This window comes from Schistocerca piceifrons, chromosome 2 (genome assembly GCF_021461385.2).
Source record: "Schistocerca piceifrons isolate TAMUIC-IGC-003096 chromosome 2, iqSchPice1.1, whole genome shotgun sequence".
Classification (NCBI taxonomy): Eukaryota; Metazoa; Arthropoda; class Insecta; order Orthoptera; family Acrididae; genus Schistocerca; species Schistocerca piceifrons.
Window position 1 is genome coordinate 1,059,714,042 of NC_060139.1, and position 17,209 is coordinate 1,059,731,250.

The 17,209-nt window shown below is 38.0% G+C and overlaps 1 protein-coding gene across 1 annotated transcript in view; it reads right to left on the reverse strand.

The window, feature by feature from the left end:
• The window catches only part of LOC124776118 (zinc finger protein 100-like), a 193,263-nt gene extending 190,783 nt beyond the window's left edge, over positions 1 to 2,480 (reverse strand). Inside the window, exon 1 of the mRNA XM_047250959.1 lies at positions 1,915 to 2,480. The gene's annotated coding sequence lies outside the window, so the exon portion shown is untranslated. The remainder of the gene's footprint in view (positions 1 to 1,914) is intronic.
• Between the last annotated feature and the right edge of the window lie 14,729 nt (positions 2,481 to 17,209).

Sequence of the window (17,209 nt, forward strand, 5' to 3'; positions counted from 1 at the left end):
AACTGTTTTAAAATTTTTTCTAAAATTTGCATCTTCAAAATGGTATGCGCAGAGTTATTTTTGGAGGGCTGTATCTCGTCGGGCAGATTTTTTTTGTTTTAAGAAAACAAAAAAATACATGTTCCTTACTTAATCCTTCATTTTAACATACTCTAAATTCAATAACATCTGAGACTATGAAGGTAAGACTTGTCCCCAGCGTGCCTGAATTGATCTGGACTATGCCATGACGTTTCTGTGCACAGTCAACCATGGAATATCGAGCTGATGGCTAATGCACCGTGTACTGGTGGTGGGACACAATTGCACCATTGCAATAATGTCTTCTCTTTCCCCATCTGACTGGATGGCTTCACATTCTGATATTACGTGTCCATGGGGTAGTGTTCTGGATTCATATTATGTTTGAAAAACCCTGGGAAATACCATGGCATAGGGGTTTGTCGATCAGGGAAACATCTCTGGTATTCTTTCATAACTGTACGGGCACTTCCATGTACCTGTATGTGGCATGTTGGTATTCGCAGACACAATGCACTTGCCCAATTAAACAACACTAAAGTGTGACAAGTACATGGTCTAATGACTGCTCACTGATCAAACCACTGATTGCAAATTGTATACACTTGCGGCTGTTGGTTCAGTGTGACATCACAGTCCTGCCATCTGTTGGAGAATCCCCACAGCTCTTGCAGGATGGATCAGTCATCTGTCCCACAATTATTCTGACCATCACAGTGCCTACACAGCATTTAGGTAAGTAATGTTTGCATTTGTCATCATATCCATTCATCGCTATGTGTAGCCTTCAACCCGATCCAGTACCGAAATGATCAAAAATTGTACACATGCTCATACGACTTTTTCAGTTTATTTTTATACTTAGAATCACCTCACAAATTATGTGACATTCCACCTGAACCACTCTGTATAAAACAGAAACTTACAATGTATGCCCATTACACTATACTAATTATATGTGCAGCTGACACAAAGGAAGAGCCTGTAAGGGATGCACTCTTGAATACTGAAACTGCAAACAAATATCTAGTCAAAACAATCTTTTTATAAATCAATCTAAAACAAATTAACTAGTGTTCCAAACTAGAGTGAAATGTACAATGAAAATATTAAATTAAATAGAGAGGCATTTAAAGAAGTAAGCAGCACATAATTTTTAGGAACTATTGAAGATAACATCTGACCGGGGGGGAGAGAGAGAGAGCACAAAGATATAGTGTAAAATGACAAGCATCCAGAGTTTCCTCATGCCGCAAACAGCAAAAGGGGTGGAAGATAAAAGTTCTCAGGACAATATAATATGCATCTTTGTTCCCACATCCGACATACTCAATTATATATGGGGAAGTGCTAAAGACAGGTATCCATAAAAGAGTAGGTGTATACCTATAGCAAAAATACCATCCAGACAAACTTAAAGACAAGCTTTTGACATTGTATGTCCTCTCTCTCTCCACGTATGTGTGTGTGTGTGTGTGTGTGTGTGTGTGTGTGTGTGAAAGAGAGAGAGAGAGAGAGAGAGAGAGAGAGAGAGAGAGAGAGAGAGAGAGATATGGTAGTAGAGTAAATGATAAAACACCTCCACAAAACGCAACAACAAAAGGAAATGGATTATTAGTGTTAGGAAAATTTCAAAATAACAATGGGTGCTCCCAATGGGTTTTCAAACATGCTACCTCAACCAATTTTGTTAGGGAAGAAAGGAAATTAAACTCATTTAAAAATCGCTTAAAATTGTACCTTACAGAGAAATTTCTATACGGTATGAATGAGTACTAAATTTCATATTAAATTTTAACTGTAATACTGTAGAAAGAAATGTTATAACCACATATGTGCCAGTAAAATGTATTCCCGTTTTCTTCACTGTACAAATATAATTGCATGACGCACCTTATACTCTCAGCTGACGATTATTAGCTAGAATCCATGGGCAAAGAATGACGGACTGAATAATCTCTAAGACGATGTGATGTGCGGATGGGGCGTCGCACATAAACGGCCTTTATCGTATACAAACGTACAAATCGAACATGTATTCATTCCTCTATGGAAATACCACGATATTTAACGTTTTAAAGTAGGCTAAACAAATACGCAAACACATCGTGTACAACAAAACTATTAACCTGAGTGCGCGGTTTCTCTTCTTACGAATTTTTCAGCTTTAATGAATAATAACGACTGGAAAAATGAAATGGAGCAGGCATTATTGTGTAATATAGACGAATTTAACTGTTAAACCCTGATTCATAACTTAACTATACGGCAGAGCGAAAACAGCGTCTCGTCCCCAGCCAAAGATGTGTTTTGTACCGAGTAGTTACCAAATAAACAACCTTTTCCCCCGAGCCTGCGATGGACCAAGAACTGCTTCATCACTCATTTCAACACAAATATTTACGTAATAGAATACAGTTACACTTTTACTACAGATAAAAAAATTCACTATCCACAAGAATTAAACATACACATGCGTACAACCATCACCAGCTATTTGTTCTCGGAGTATTACAGCTGTTACAGGGAAAAGGCAAACTGATAAGTGGATATTGGCTATCAACACAACACGTATTGGAAGGCGCGTGGCGTCGAATGGGTGGGGGCGGAGAAGGTAAGCACAGTTGCGTTTACTTTAGAGCAGAAGGGTGGGGAGAGCAGAACAATTGCCTTTCGGGGCATGGGGGTTGGTGACTGGTTAACATTCATGACGTCATATGAATGGTCAATGGTAGCTTCGGCGTAGCACGAATAATGAGGTTATAAAATTCTAACCTCCTTGGCACGAATCGATAGATATCTCTACAGATTGCTCCCGGCAAGGAGATTTGGACCTATAGAGATGCCCACATGTCGGGAAAGGGAAACCAGCGACTTAACCATTTCTTTGAGGCCAACGAGTTAAAATTTTTTTAACTCGTTGTTTGAGGCCAAAACATTGTGGGTAGTGAGTGCCCATTGGCGTGTTGTTTATCGAAATAAATAATAACGTAAAAATGGTTACTTGTATGGCCTACGGATGCACAAACAGAAACGAAAGTCACCGGTCACCTTCCACAGTAGCTAAAGAAATAATTCCAGTTTAAAAAGGACTGTGTGCTTCAGTGATTTCACTAATTACCCTCAAACTTTTATGTTTACAGTGCACTGTTTCTTCTCAAAGGACACTGCCAAGAAAAGTTTGTGGGTCAAGGTACTGCGATGAAAAGACTGGGCACCAACAAAATATAGTAGAATATGCTATTTTGTCGAAAACTGACATTCTGAGCTCACGGCACAGTCAAAACACAGAAAATATAACGGCAACCAGTCACATTTTACAATACTATTTATTTATTTAAATAGCGCCGTAATTTTACATTAGCTTCCACTTTTGGTTCTCCCAAATCATAAAATTTCCTTGGGATGGACGTGCCGTCTATCTAACTGTAGTTGTACCGCACAATGATTTACCCCAAGGAAATTACATCATTTGAGAAAACAAAAGTTAATGTAAAATATATCTCAACGCGAACAAGCCGTCTGACGATGAAACTGTCGGTTAGAAACCACTAACGGGGCTATTTAAATACATAAATAGCGTTAAAAGAAGTGGCTTGTTGCACTATCAAATCTTTGCCTCAAACGCGGCGCCATGCAATGCATTTTCTCATCGTTTCCTTAGAACCTGCAGAGTATAACTTGCACTACATGTTTCAAACACGATTGTAATTCTTAATTGCATTATACGTATTTGTATGACACAATTTGCTGACAGTGTGGTTCCATATGGTACTGGCGTGCCATGTGTAATTTTATTTCATTGTTTGCATTTGATACTATCCATTGAGTGAATTGTGTTACCAAGAAGCGATCATTTATTTGAAATTTATAACATAGTCTATGACTTTTCTGTGCACGTGATTGCTGTGCACTATGCCAATTTTTGTGTTAGAAAGTTTTTCTGTTGCTTGTAAAACCTATGCATGCAGTGATTGCTTGTAAACTGTTTGCATGATCGTGAAATTAACTAGATGCCTATTTTAAAACTGATTTCTGCTGAGTATAGATTGGTATCTTCTAATGTGTGTAGACTCCGTGAAGCTGAGCAAACATATTTCTATTGCCGTTTTCTTATTCCTGTTGTGATGAGATAACTATAGTTGGAGTCACGAATGATGGTGGCCGAGTATAGACTGGATCTGCGCAACTACGTAACGTATTCTCCAACAGCCAATGAGAGTTCTGCATGTTCTGAGCGCTCTGCTGTGAATGCTGTAGCTAATGCGAGCATTAAACGTGATTGTAGAGACTTGTTTAGTGAATTTTGATTCCGTTTGTTGCGAGTTGTCATCGCTGATTGTGGTGGTAAGTGTTAAATTCTGTATAAGCAAGCGAGAGACGTAATTTGCAGGATATATGCTTTCTTCAAGCGGAAAGCACGCGTTAACGCGAATATGCGCCAACCGCCATCGTTCGTGGATCGGACTACAGTACAGCCAAGCCTCATATACAGCAACGTAAATCCGATGAAATTATAAGTTTTACTTCATTTAATACTTAATTTCGTATGATACACAACGATATGCGCTAATGCCTTCAGAAATTGCCTGGTAAAACAAATTTCTACCACACCCTGTTATCTCTATTAGACCATTAGGGTGTATAGTTTGAGATTTAAGCCTATATAAAACAATTGTATGTGTTAATGTAGTGTTGTAGTAGTTACAAGTAGCGGTTTGTAATAATTATACAACTGCCAACCAGACTCTATATGAATTGTTAGTCTTCCAACCAGACAGTGAACAATTTTTGGTGTCGCATTGATGCCTACTGGTAGTCTTATAAATAGCACAGTTGTATTGTATGCCGAAATTACGACAGTTTTAGGCCATAGGACTCGAGTATAGCCTGCTGAATACATGCTGTATACTTGAGCAAATGTTACATGTTCCAAACCAGAAACATGTTTTGCAGAAACCATTGCAGGAGATATCCTGTCTGCAAAACGTTATGAAGAGGTGAATGAACAGTCAACAGGTTATCAAGAGCCTATGTTTTACAGTGAACATAAAACATCTTGTGCAGTGGTTTCCAACTTTTTTCTCCTGTGGATCTCTTTGGGTGCATAAATTTATACGGCAGAGCGTCTTTAGTCTGCCTTACACCTTAACTGCTCCTCATATGTAAGATTTATGATAAAGGAGGAGAGGTATATGAGATACAGTTTTTAGTTTATGTTATTGTAGTGGCAATAAAGGTGATTGGGTGGTAGCAGGGGTGTATGCAGAATACTTATGGATCTATGAAGCAAAGGGACTGATGACCACAAGGATTCATCCCTTTTAATTCCAGAAAACAAACAACCAATCCATCAAGCACAGAATAGATATTGGACACCAATATTCCAGAAATTATAATTTATGGAACTAAAAATTTTGTAAAATTTCTTGATACCTTTGAAATTTCATGAATCTGTTTGTTTTCTAGTGTTGCCAGAAGATGATCCCATGAATACATACACATACCACATGATGACCCTACTGCTCATGTAAAGAGAAAATTGAAAATAGTGTGTGAAGAAAACAAGCAGTACCATAAGAAGATAAAGCTTCTTCAGCAAAAGAACTGCTGCCTCAAGAAGCAAAATACTAATTTAAAAATTGTAATAAAGGCACTGCAAAAGAAGAACTATATGGATGAAGAAAGTGTTTCACTGCTGGAAAGTGTATCAGGAATAAGTGAAAGTAGTTGTTACATCAGTTTGCAAAGACTACAGGTTCCTTTATTCCTAGAAAATATGATGCAGCTTTTATGTCTTTTGCTTTAACACTTAACTTTTATTCACTGAGGGCTTATGATTACATCAGGGCCACATTTGGTACTTGTGTGGCACATCCTCGAACAGTAAGCAAGTGGTATCATAATGTGGATGGGGCACCTGGTTTCACAAGTGAGACATTTGAACTTTTGAGAGTGAAAACTGCCTCAACTAGCTCAAACTACCCTGTTTTTTGTAGTCTGATAATGGATGACATTGCAATAAGGCAGAATGTTGTATTTGATGGCCATAAATACTTTGGCTATGTTGACATGTGCTCTACTATTGAATCAGAAACTCTCCTGCGAACCTTGCAGAACTCCTGAAAGAAAGAATATTGCGGAGACATGGCTTAGCCACAGCCTGGGGGATGTTTCCAGAATGGTATAAACTGTTGAAAACTGTTAAGGCAGGTCATTAATAAAAATCAAGAATAACAATGGTCCCTATACCGAGCGCTGGGGCACCCCAGAATTAAGTTTTTATATTCAGAATGGTACGCATTTCCATCCTGAGAAATTTGTACTCTTTGTTTCCTATCAGTTAAATATGACTTGAATCACTCATAGGAAATACCACAGACACCATAATTATACAGTTTTAACAGCTGTAGATTATGATTTATAAGATCAAACAGTTTGGAAAGCTCCAAAAACAACCTACAGATCAGTTCCTTGTCGTAAATAACTTTGTAAACAAGTTTCGTGAAGGCAATATTATGTGAGAGAAGGAAAGGCTTTGCCTGACATTAAGTGTACAATTTTCGTTTTAGTGAGTATGCTTAAATGTGGCTAACCTGAAACTATTTTTGTACCATGTTTCGATCTAAGTGAAACTTTCATTCAAGCAAAGACAATCTGAGAATCGTTCATTTTGGTGGATACATCTAGTAAAATGATCTAAAGACTCTTCTTTTGTGAACAATATAGATAATAATGAGAGTTAAATTAAAAGCATTGGCTGTTTTGCCACAATGTAGGTATGCTTAACAAATGAAACTTCGCATCAACAGGTTATGTTTTTACTGTGATTATGAGTATTCGTCCATGAAAGTATGTTGTATCTAAGTACATACTCTCTGATACAACTGCCGATTTGAGAGCTTTAAGCAGAAAAGGCAAGATTCACACATAGTTTTAAGAAAGTCTTGTTTTGGGCACAAAAACATGGCAGTCTGACACCTCCCTGTGGCTTGAGTCAATGCTTATACTCAGCACAGATAATGCCCTCTCTCCTTAGTTTAACCTCTATGGCTAGAATGCACTGATGATTTTTTCCATCATGACGAAATAGTTTTCACCACTGTCACGTCATGTAATCAAAGTGGAGTGCACTCACAATGGATCAAAGTCATCACGTTTTTTTGTGAAATCCAAGTGTCATTTGTTAATGCGTGAGGAGAAGAGACTGTCATTCAACTTTTATAGCCCTGGCGTTTTAGTTGCATGTAATATTATGGTGTGTTGATAATTTTTATTTTTGGACTGTCTAACTAAAACTGAATGGAACACAGTTTTTGTGCCATAAGTGTTTCACTTGTATTTTTTGCCAGGCGTCTTCAATAGCTTGGTATGTGTACTGTACTTTTCTTTGTACTAACATGTTTACATTTAGGACATTGTAAATATATGTTCTGGCAGGTTGCTTTTCTGTAACGTAGTAATGATTTAAAGTTCTACTTACATGTTTCCTGGATGTTGTTCTACATGTTGTATTTTTGCTCCATGTTCTACTTCTTACAAACTTAATTGCCATTTGAAATCTTATGAAATATATTCACAATTGTGATTATGAGCAGCTATATAAGGGAATGCCGACAATGAAAATTTCAGCTGGACCGAGACTCAAACCCGTTATTCCCGCTTTACGCATGTCGTTGCTTTAACCGCTTTGTTTATCCATGTACGACTCACGGCCAGACCCAGACTTCTATACATCGTCGTTCCTGCATCACAACCTGTACTCGTTCACACATTCACTACCTTTACTTGTCACAAGTCTTCTGGAATACGAAAACCGAATTACAGTAACCGTTTTTCGCTGTGTTGTTTAGATTTTAAGATCTGAAGTGGATTTGCTACCCCAGTTAAGTGTGGCGCATGGGAAACAGCAGATACCTTTTATGATTTAGTCAGCACAATCGCTATTTCTCTCAAATTAGATGAGGTGCAAACAGCTTCAGGCTAATATTTCTGTTTATCCTTCATTGCACAAAAAGCGACTCCACCCACATTAGCTGAAAATTTGTAAAAACAAGAGGAAACCTGACAGTTCAAGCACGTTTCAAAACCATTTGCTTTTACGTGGAGCGGAAATCGATTTCGGAATTGGAAAACCGGCAACTAGAAGCGGATTTCCAGAATAAATTTTGAAGTGTTTACATGTATCCCGTTTACATGGGGCTCCCAAAGCCGGATTCCGTAAACCGCCAATACTGCTCCTGGGTGGTTATGTAAACACTTCACAATTAATTCTGGAAATTCGCTTCTAGTTGTCGGTTCTCCATTTCCGAAATCGATTTTTCGCCCCCATGAAAACACAACCAGGATTTGGAACGTGATTTTGGGCTGTCAGATTTCTTCTTGTTTTTACAAATTTTCGGGTAATATGGACAGAGTGGCTTTTTGTAGAGTGAAGGATAAGTAGAAATAGTAGAATGAAGCTTTTTACGCCTCGTCTAATTGAAGATAAATAGCAATTGTGCTGACTAAATCACAAACTGAAACAGCTGTTTTCCAGGTGCCATATTTTACTGGACAAGCAAATCCACTTCAGGCCTTCACGTGTAAATGCAACACTGAAAACCGGTTTCCGAAATTCCGCTTTTGTCTTCTGGTAGATGTGTTGCATGTAAACGTAGTGATGACCACCCAGAAGTGGTATTAGGATATCGGTTTACGAAATCCGGTTTTGGGAGTTCCATGTAGACAGGGTGATGTAATTCCTGTACAGGGAATGACATTTTAATTGAAAGTAACTGCCTGGTATCGACAGATAAATACGATATTGCGCTGCCTGTGTTGTTAAGGAGAATGATGCAATGTTCCTTTGTTCCTTCGGACATGCAAACACGAAATGTATTCACTGGACCAGGGCTCTTACCTGGATTTCTAACTTTAGGCAAGTGCTCACCTTAACCGCTTTGGCTATCAATGCACAGCTCACTGCCACACCCAAATTCCCACATATTCTCATTCCTGCGTCACAACCTGTACTCAGACACATGTTATATAATTCCTGTACAGGGCAGGACATTTTAACTGAAAGTCGCTGCCCAGTACTGGTTGATAAATACGATTATGTAATGCCTATGTTGTTAAGAATGTCGGAATGTGGTACATTGATATCGATAATATTGACTTTGTAGACAGGGATCTCAACGATGGGTATTATATTTTCACTGCTCAACAGTTAGTTGGTTAGTTCCAAGCCTTGAATGTGTTTACTGCGTAAAGACAGATGTATGTATTTGTACTTGCTTTTTTCTAAATAAATATCCTTAACATGATAGAAGTCTGCAGCTGTAAACTGAGAAAAGAAGTGATGGATTGCGAACTAAAAAGACGATTTTTAAAATGTGCTTTGTGAAATTGCATGTGGCTGACATTAAGATACCAGTGACCGAGCGGGGTGGCGCAGTGGTTAGCACACTGGACTCGCATTCGGGAGGACGACGGTTCAATCCCGTCTCCAGCCAACCTGATTTAGGTTTTCCGTGATTTCCCTAAATCGCTTCAGGCAAATGCCGGGATGGTTCCTTTGAAAGGGCACGGCCGATTTCCTTCCCCATCCTTCCCTAACCCGAGCTTGCGCTCCGTCTCTAATGACCTCGTTGTCGACGGGACGTTAAAACAACACTAACCTAACCTAAGATACCAGTGTTTGAGGAAGAAGACTATGGGAACAGAAAATGGCGAATGGAAATGTAACTGAAAATGAAGAAATGCTATACGAGCATGGACAAGGCAGATACTTGGAATGAAGAAAATCTGAGTGCATCGAATTGCATATATAGTGCAATCTCGAACAATGAAGCCTTTCACAACCGTATGAATTGCTGCTGGTAGATCTTTTGGGGTTTAACGTCGTGGTCCATTACACTCTTCTGTTCCTAACGTTTTGCACAGAACAGTGCTGGACATCTTCCGAGGTGTTGCTCCTCGATTGACTCTTGCCATCTTGAACAAGTAACTAGAATTCGTGGGTGATAAGGAAACTGCATTTGAAATAACGAAAAAAATCGACGAATTGTACTCCAAAGATCAACAGCACTACAAATTGTGTACAGAAACAAGTTGGACAAACTAAGGGAAAACATTATTCAGTACTTTTGAAAAAAAACTGTGAATGAATTAAAATTAGCAGGTGTGAAAGTGATGGAAAAGGAGAAGCCAAACTACATGTTGAGAACCTTCCCAGAATCTTCGAGCTATATCGATGACCTGATCGATGTTTTGAAAGAAGAAGATAAGACCGTTGAATATGTTAAAAGTAAAGTTCAGATGATAGGTTTAAAAGACAAGGATAGAAGTGAAAGTGTAAAATCCAATTCATGTCACACTGAAAAGAAAACCGGTTTGTGCTACCAGGAGCAGTTGTGTTACAGAGGTGGCAAAACTAGGCCATTTCAAGAAGGTCTGCCGCATGATCAGGAACAAGCGGATACTTGTGGACATATGGCAGACATCATTGAGGAGGCAGGTGCAGCAATTGGCGACATGGACAAAGCGATCAGTGCAGTGAGGACAACAATATCTGGTCATATGGTTGGAGCAAACATTGTGGTTCAAGAGGCAGTCATCACCCAGGTTGCCAAGCATGTCAACAGAACAGAACTGGTATGATCAGTTTTGTAATGCTGATACAACCTACATTGGTGTGTAATAATGTTGACTTAGGTAACACGTTCAGACTGGCTGGTTATTGTACAGTGGTTGCTCAGACCATGTTGTTAATAATGAAAATTATTTTTCTGAGTACGTAACCTCAAAAGAGCCCGTGAATGTAAAAACTGCGGATTCTAAAGTTTTGCAAACTAAAAAAGTAGGAACTATAATTAGTTATTTTACAGTTTATGATGACACCATTCCAATCGAAATGAAAAATGTATTCTATGACAAAGGTACGATCAGAAATTTGATCAGCTGTGCTAAAGTAACAGAAAAACATAAAACTATTTCTGTAGGCAATATCTCAAAGCTTTTTGGTAAGGCAGTAACTTACTTCTGATTGCTTTAGAAGAAGGTAGGCTTATACAATAACACGTCAAATTTAGGAGAAAGAGATTAATGTAATTAGTATCAGTTGTAAGGATAGCATGCCGCTGAAGGAGATATAGCATTGTACACTTGGAAATGTAAATTTTGTCGATTGGAATACGTTGTGTAATCATCAATTAACAGACGGTTTGCCAACAAATTTGGAATCAGAATTTATGAAGTGTTAAGTCTGTATTGAAAACAAAATGTACATTTTACATTCTTAAAACAATAGCAGCAAAGAAAAGAAACATTAGGAATTATTCATACTGACTTGAATGGCCCTCACTCAACTCATGGTTTGACTGAGGATGGATATTTTCCTACTTTTATTGAAGATGATAGTAAAGCAGCTAGAGTTTACACTGTCAAACCTAAAAATCAAGTTTATGATTATTTTGGGGAATATGTTAATGAAACTGAAGATGTAGCTCATTAAAAGTATTAAGAAACTGAGATGTGACAATGGGAGAGAATATTTAAATTCAGATGTGTATCAATTTATAAGACAGAAAGGCATCATTTTAAAAGCATGTCCTCCCTACATACATGAATTACATGGTACAGCTGAAAGACAGAACAGGTCAATTACATATATGTTGAGGTACCTGATAGCTGTAGCGAGAGTAGGTAGGAGACTTTGGCCTGAAGTAGCTTGTGCTGCTGCATACCTTAAAAACAAAACTTTATCTCAAAGTATTGAAGGGAAAACCCCTTATGAGACATTGTTTGAGAAGAAACCTAACAATCGACATTTAAAATTGTGTGGAAGTATGGTTTTTATACATGTGCCAGAACAGCTGAGAAAGTCAAAGTGGGACTCTAAAGCAAAACTTGGAAATTTTAATAGAGTACAGTGAAGTTGGGTACAGAATGTTGATTAACAACAAACTTATCTTGCCACACATGTTGACACTGTGGAAGATGACATCAGGAGTCTAATTCAGAGTGTGAACATTTTAGCGATTCTGAGTGCAAAAGCATAGAAACTGAATCAGTAAATGAGAAAATGGAAGAAATGTGTATTTAACAATGTCCAAGCAGTCATAAATAAAAACAGAAACAAGAGTTGAGAAGGGGAACTAGAGAATGTAGAACACCTGATAGATTTAATGATTATTGTCACGAGTAACTTCAGTTGTGCGAACTTCTGCAGTGCTGCTAGTCCAGAAAATTTTGAGAAGGCAATGAACAGTAATGAGTCCGAAATTTGGGACAGCAAAGGATAAGGAAATCGAAATTATAATACCAATAAAATTAGGACACTAGTAACCAAACCAGTGACTCTAAATATTCTTAATATAAAGTTTGTTTTTACAAGAAAATCCGACCACACTTTTAAAGGAAGGTTAGTTGTAGGGCGCTTTGAACAAATTTGTGGATGACATTTATTCGCCAGTTGAAATGATGCAAACATTGAAGGTTCTGTTTTCATTCCATTATCAGCAGGATTTAATTGTAGAACAAATGGAAATACAGGATGCGTTGCTTAATGGTAAAGTTTTCTCAGAAACTTATGTGAAGCAACCTCCTGGATACAAGGATGGAACAGATGGAGTTTGTTAGTTATTTAAGGCATTATATGGCTTGAGAGAAAGTCCAGAGAATGGTATGATTGTTGGGATGTGTTTTTAAAAGGTCGACATTTTAATGATTATTGCTTATATGTATTCTAATGTTCTGACGACTTAAAGTGTGAGTGTGGGTGTGGATCGTACTGATCTATTTCCCCAAATCACATTCAACTTCTTTATGAGGTGACTTACTTGGAATTTTTGCAGCCCCTCTTCTTTATGGGATAATCGGCTGCTGGAAAATCTCTTGACTTCTTCTCCGTCGAATAGCGCTAGATACAGGAACTTTTAAGCCTCTTCCTATTTATAAAATGAGTAGACATACGAACTTGCCTTTTCGTCAGTTAACGATGTTTTTGACTTTAATGCACAATGTAATTCACACTTTCAACATACATATGCAACTTTCTGTAAGTACCTCCTATTGTCGAACATTAGAAACAAAATGAGTTACAGTTAAAAGAAAGTTGGCTTGACTACCATGACTTCCTTAAAATGAATCACAAAATACATCTTGCCTCTACCAACGCTGAGTCAAGAGTCTATAAGAGTACTTTTTCAACTGTTCTTGATTCACATAACAATAGACAATGACACAATAAGCACAGAGTGGCATAAAAACTCCATGGTTCTTACTTACACATGCACTAAAACCATTATGGATTGCCCAACAGGTACTTGTCAGTGCCGTTCGACTGCCGCAACTACATTCTTCCCATGATTGATTTTAAACCTGCACACACAAACATGTGATGTGCAGTAGGTGCAATTTTACCATCTCACACTCTTATTTAGAATATCATGTTTTCAAGACTGTAGAAGACTGAGTCGTTCTAGAATTTACACAGAAATTCTTGAATCACTACATATCCCCCCCCCCCCCCCCTCAGATCGAACACACGATATTTTATGGATAATAATTATGCAAGTAATATCACTCATAGTAACTTTTCATTTCTTAACAGTATATATTTTTTACATTTGGTTATATACATATCTCTCCTTTCCTTAAAATTCTCTGTTTTCTCTGGAACAATCTTTCACTTATTGTTTCTCTATTCTTTCCTTATTTCACTTTGTTATTAAGACATGAGCATTTACTAGTGGTTCTAGTCAGCTGTACTAATATTTAGGAATTGTGAGGACACTCTTTTTTTCTTTTACAATCGAAAACTTCAGGTGTTTATGACACATGAGTAATATATTTTCTATTTACATATTTTGGTTTTACCTCTTTCCTAGTATGTGCTATTTTCATTAGTTGTAGCTTGGAGGAACTCCGGGTGAAATGAAATTGTTCTTTTTACACTCATTTACTTCCATGAAACATAATAATGCTATTCGTTTATAGAATTTACACTTTCCAGAATAATTCCTATAAATTTTGTGACTTTTGTTACGGTACTGTCCCCTTCTCCTAGGATCAGCACCTATTCCTTGCTTGTGGGTTGTCCTTATGAGAGCACTTCCTCCATTCTGGTAGCTATGCCCCTTACAAAAGACCTCCTTTTTTTAGGCCACAGATAGTCCTATCTCCAAGTAGTTATGTCTGCCGTTTATACTTAGTGAATGCTGAGTACACCCCTTCTGGTAAAGCTATAAATCTATTTTAAACTTCGCATTAATTCTTTAATATATCATTCACTCCCTAGAGTCCTCCTCTACTTATCAACTTCTGTACTTTCAATAGATATTATGTCTATGTATACTACTTACGTCCCCCTATCCTTCAGTTCATCAGAGTTTTTATTGAACTGACGTTGCTCACGCCTTTTTCTTATTTATCCATTACTCATTACTATTTTATAGTTGTTAGTTATGTATGGGCACATCTTCTTATGTATATTTGATGTAGAACCGTCATAACTCCCTATATATGTGCACATAAGTCCCTATGTATACACCTTTTCCCCCTACAACACCTGGCGGTTCTCACATCATGACAGACTTTGTCTTATATAATTTCATGTTTGCGCAGAAGTGTATATTTGTGTATATGTGGATGTGTGTTGGTGTAGTCTGATTCTTCGGCCCTCTTATCTGAAGATAAGATGTAGGTTATTAGTAACCATGGAAATAAGGAAGGACTTCAGTGATAGAAGTTTATGAATATAGAAAGAGGGAAAAGATAGACAGGTCCTCAAGATGAGAAGTAAGAAAGGAAAAAATATATGTGGTTGCCAGGATTGAAGAAGGGGAAGAAGATAGCTCCAAAGACAGGAAACCCTTCCTACCCCCTTCCCCAGGATCCCTACCTCTCAGGTACGTGAGTGAGACGCCAGAGGAGGTTTGGTGTTAAATCGTCTCCTATAGAATGGACTTGTCCCACCTTCACCCTTTGAGGTCCCCAAAGGAAATCCTAGCAACCCTATAGAAACGGCAAATGAAGAAGAATCAGGCACACTTGTTTGTGATAGTTTTTTGAAAGGTGTGATGATGTGTGTTTTGTGTTAGTCATAATTTATCTGTCCTTGTAAATCAAGCTTCTAGCTACAATACCCACCCCTTTCAAAATTTATACAAACCCTTCTATCTACATCATATCTCATAAAAGGTATAAAATACTCTATACTAAATAGAAAAGCTATATACTTCGGTGTAACAATTGTTCGATTAGTCACATCATACTACATTCTCTACAAATACACTACGTCAGTTTATTTCGTCTAGATATCACTTTTTTCTGTGATTCTCTTAAGTTGGTCTCATTTTAATGGTCATATTCACTCTTTTTTTAAGCAATAACATTATAGGATAGTTTAAGATTTTAAAGGAATTTGGTGCACAAAAACTATTTTGGAAGAAACACCGAAAACAACTCGGGATCCGATGGACGTCACTCCATCCGTTAACTCAGAACGTTAACGTCCCTGGAGGATAGATAACAGAATAGTTTAAGATTTTAAAGGAATTCAGTGCAAGAAAACTATTTTGGAAGAATCACCAAAAACAACTCAGGATCTGATGGTCCTCACTCCACCCATTAACTCAGAATGTTAACGTCCCTGGGGGATAGATGAATCCGCCTGGGTCCCATGGATCTGATATTAACTTTTCTTGTGCACTGGCGAACCAATAATTTTCTTTATTTTTATGAAAGTCTTCCCAAGAGGAAAAATTCTCAATATTTCTGTACCCCATTCTGATGCTTCCCTTGAAAGTACCCCACAGCAAATTCGATCTCCTTAGAATCTTCCCAATTTTTTGGTAATGCTTGGTTAACCTAAGAAATGTATCAGATGTACATCTCTGTCAAACTTAAACTCAGGGAATTGTCTACATAACCATGAATTAGCTCCCCATTGTAAATCAGTCACAGCTTCACTAGTTAATACAACGTTAGTCGAAGATATCCTTCCTGGTATCATTAAGTTCAGAAGAAGGATCAGGCGATACAGTCCCAAATGTTATTCTCTGGGCAACGTTTCGATCTATAATTTCCCCAAATTGTTCCTCCAAACTAATTACATTTATAATATCAGAGTTGGTTATTTTGTCTTTGAAATTCCGTTCTACATTATCTACTCGTGTACTGACACTTGTAATTTGTGACTGAATGACGTATTAACTCATTCTTCTTATCTAGACTCTTTTGCAAAGTATACAACCCATGTCTTACATCATTGTACTTAATATTGTACACGTTTTAAAAATATTCTAACTTTTCAAAAAGTTCGGATTCTACGTTATTACATTTGTTCTCAATGTTAAGTTCTAGACTGTTTGATAACTTTTTAAAAGTCTCATTCTGTTTCTGACTAAGGTCAGTAAACATATGGTTTATATGAATGGTTAAAGAATTTGTCAACTCATTTGAAAGGTGGCAACGGTCTTGCCCCTTACATGAGTCCATTTAACGTGACTATAATCACTTTGCGAGCACTTTAGGTCAATAAAAACGACTGACAGCGGCGCAGTCGCTTTGTAGATAATAAGTTGTTGTTTGTTGGAGTAATACTCTCGATTATGGTTTATGAAATGTTCGTGGAAACGCATCGGCACACTGGCTATGTAATACACGAAGAATTACGCGATTTTGTAACTATCTGATTTTGCGTAAATGCATTGTATGCGGGGCACGGGGGACAGAGCTCGGCCAGCGGCTGGAGGCTGCAGGTCTGGAGGCTGCAGCTGGACGCTATGAAATGAACGGGTTGGGAAGCCCTGTAATCTGCTCAGCCACATCTCAGTGACGGTCGCTAGCCCCTCAAGCATGCAGGTCTCCAGATGTGTAGCCTCTAGTGTTTACAAAAGCAGGAGTCTGTGTTTGCTCTGATGGGAAATTTTGCTGGGAAATTTGAAGTGGATCTTTAGAAAAAACAAATCCGGAAAATTTGTTGTTGCCCACAGCTGTGGATCTTCCCAGGTAGTTTGGGCGGAGTTTACTCGTGAAATTTGGTAGAAAGGGAAGAATTGTGGAAAATAGTTCGATTCCCAGGCCGTACGTTGGTCGGCACTGGGAAAATGGCTATTCTGAGCGTTTCTAGGGATGTTATTGGCTCAGTTAAGGTTTGGTGGGGAAAACAGAGGCTAAGAGCGATCTTGCTCGACACCCT